This window comes from Malania oleifera, chromosome 4, assembly GCF_029873635.1.
Source record: "Malania oleifera isolate guangnan ecotype guangnan chromosome 4, ASM2987363v1, whole genome shotgun sequence".
Lineage (NCBI taxonomy): Eukaryota > Viridiplantae > Streptophyta > Magnoliopsida > Santalales > Ximeniaceae > Malania > Malania oleifera.
In genome coordinates, this window is record NC_080420.1 from 124,454,858 (window position 1) to 124,458,520 (window position 3,663).

The following is a 3,663-nucleotide window of genomic DNA, read 5'->3' on the forward strand; positions in this document are numbered from 1 at the left end:
GATTCGGTGAGAACTGTGTGGCTTGATATTAAATATTGGCTGAGATCCATGTCAGACAAGTTAAATAAATGTGTACCTGCTTCTTGCACAGATATTGCAGTCTTTCGTACTTTGGATATTCAAGTAAAAAATGTGGGGGTTCGTCTTCCTCGTGTAGTCAGATGGTGTAAACCTGGGATAGGTTGGGTTAAGTTGAATGTGGATGAGAGCTGTAGAGGTAACCCAGGTAATTGTGGTGGTAGAGGCATGATAAGAGATGAAAAATGTTTATTTAAGCAGTATTTTCCTCATTATTGGGTTATGGAACAAATAACATGGCTGAATTGAAAGCGATTATTTTAGGGATTAATCTGTGCAAAGATCTCAGATTTGATCAAGTGGAGATTGCATGTGACTCTGTTTGTTGGTTCAGTGGATAAATTTTGGGAAGTGCTTGATTTATAACTTATGGGAATTGTGGGAAGAGCTTATACTAGCATTAAGAGGCATACAGTTCAAAGTGGAACATGTTTAACAGGGAGGCGAATAAAAGTGCAGATTTCTTTGTCAAACATGGTGAATCTGGTATTTCTCGATCATATAGTTGTCAGGATGATCTTCCTCAGCAAGTCAGGGGAATGATTCGATTGGATTTGTTGGGTTTTCGTTCTTTGCACTCATAATGTTTTGTGTTATCTACTAGAGTTTTGTTTATTTTCCACTTTTAGTTGTTTAGTTATTAGTTTTTTTTTTTTGTTTGGTTGCTGGTCTTTGGTTTTTTGGTTTGGTTTATGTTGGTTAAGTTAGTTTTAGGGTCTTGGAGTTTGCTTTTGTTGTCCCAAAGTCTCAAGATTGGAACCACGGTATTCCTCCGCCACAAGTGAGGGGTTTTCTAATAAAGTTAGGAGGTACCGCCCTCTTTTACCAAAAAAAAAATGTACCACATTCATAGATTTTGGCTTCCTTCATTTTCATGATTTATGGGGTTCAGATTTGAGCGTTCTGAGAGATTTTGATCTCCATTTGTAACTCATTTGATTCATAATGATCCTCTCCTCCCTTGTCCGTGGGTCTAAACTTCTTAGCTGAGCTGCATAAATCCTAATTTTTGCTTTATCCGCTTTACTATTTGCAGTTGAGTTAGGATTTGTTAATAACACAAGGTTTTGTACTTTTATCAAAATATGGGAGTAAATTCATAATAGGATGCAAGTAGCCAGCTAGCCATAGACAGCTTAAAAATTTTGATTCTTTGTGTTTTCATTCCCCTTCAAAATTTATGCTGGGTTTGGTTAGGATTTCCATGGCACTTGATTGAAAGAAACAGACCAGCTTGCAATTAACATTGTTACTCTCTTATTCATCATAAGAGCCTGATCAAATGTTTATAATCACAGATCAGCTGCAGACACCTTTCACGCTGGCTTGCCTTCTTCCTATTTGCCAAGAGGGTATCCGTTATCATCTAACCAACAATTAAAAAATGAGAATCTGAAACATTAGGTGGAAAAAAACAAAAACATTAAACAAAATTAAAAAAAAAAACTGCTAAGCTTTTGAAGTGTTGAGAAAGCATGCTCAAATTTTAAATGGAAAAATTCCACACAAGCCATGCATGTTTGCACAATAATTTATAACAAATATATGCATATAAATACACACATACACATGTGAACCAAATCATTGGGCTTATTTGTTCAGGGCCCACAAGCTTCAATGCAGAAGAAACAAAAATTAAAATTAAAATTAAAATTAAAAATAAGAGGATGAGGAGATGACAGGAAAGCAAAGGAGAGCTTTGATCCCATATATTTTTTTTAAAGGAAAAAAAAACATCTTCTATGAAAATTAAGCATTTTATCAAAACATTAATAACTCATAAATAAATTTGATGATGGTGACAAGAAGGACAATGATGATGATAAAAAAATCAGAGAACATAGCTGGACTGCTGTTGTTAGTTGATGGTAAACTTGTAAAATTTCCTAAAAAAACAAGATAAAATATACAATGTTTTTGGAATAAGGACCGAGTCAGATTACAAGTACTAATTTAAAAATCAAAAAGAAACAAGAAATTATTAAACACAAGTGCTAATATTGCAAGTTTCAACCAGAGAGAAGCTCAATGGAAGTTACTGATCCATTGCACTGTGTCTACCAAGGGAAACAGGTAATTCTGTTCTTGCACTTCAAAAGCACTTAACAAAGTAATTCTCTCGGTAAATTAACAAAGGATTATATACTCGAATATATGATAGCCATTTCAGACTCAAATTATATCAAAAGTGAAGTTGATTACAGGCTCCAATTTTGGGGGTGTTCGCTATGCTCTAACAGAGGTTATGACACGGTCATTGTTGGAAATAGCATCCCTTAATATGACACATTCGTCGTTAGTTCATTTTTAGAGTTTCGTTTAGTATATTTCATTTTGTTTTTGGTTTTTTTTATGTTTTTATCTCCTTTGTTAGTTATTTTTAATTTTGTTTGTCCTAATTTGGTTGGTTGGTTTTAACTTGTAACCACGGTATTCTTCCGCCAAAAGTGAAAGTTTATTAATAAATAAATGGAGATGCTGCTCTCTTTTAGCGAAAAAAAAAAAGGCCAAAATAATATTGCTTGAAGACAAATGAATTGTGGATCTGATTCTTTTTCCTTTTTTATTTATTAGCTGAATAGAAAGGATTAGAAGTTTTAGGAGGGTCGACACCAGATTGGCTTCTTGTTCTCTTTCTCAAAAAAAAACACAGAAATTAACAAAATGTAGCCAATCTTTTTTTCACAGATAGCGTATAGTGTGTACATTCAGGTTGTTTAAGATTGTTTGACCTTCTTCCTTGCCCTAACCCACACAAATACAAACACACACACACCCAGAAGAACAAGAAATGGAAAACAAAAAAGAAAAAATCTGGACATCCTCTTTGAGCCTAGATGTCCAATTGAGAAGGACAGTTGATGTGCCTAACTACCCAATACATATGATTCTCCTTTTTTTTTTTCATCAAGCTATGATAAGCTTCAAAATCAAAGCAAATTAACCAATTCAAAAACTATCTTTGATCAAACAAGATTCAGCAGCAAAGCCACAAATTAACCACAAATAAATAAATAAATAATAACAAAAATAAAAACCCAAAAATCTAAACAAAAAAAAACAAAAACAAAAACAACACCACCAACCAAAAAAAAAAAAAAAGCTACTACCACCATCATCAAAACAGCCAAAACAAAACCTGCAGCCCATGTTTTGAAGGGGCACAGCAGGTTCAAAATTTAGGAAGCTCTTCAGTCTTCTAAAAGAGCATCCAAAGTTTCAAAAACTTGTAGGTTGTAGCCACTAGAAGAAACAGACATAAATTTCTTAACCATGTTGCATGCGTCACCCATCTGTGGCTTTAATTGTAAACATCCTTTGAATCCATTCATGCTCAGATTTCAGCTCATTTACTTGAATAAAACAAAGGTGAGACCTTCCGCTGCACTTTTTTTGAAAATTAACTTTTGGATGTAGGGCTAATCCAAGAAAATAAATTAGATGGCATGTCAAAACACACCAAAGAAAAAAAGCGAAAGGAAACAATCATTTTACAATTCAATGAAGACATGAACCCAGGCAAGTAGCCTTGACTAACTATGAGAAGAAAATAACGAGGACAACAATCAGGAGTACAAAATTGCA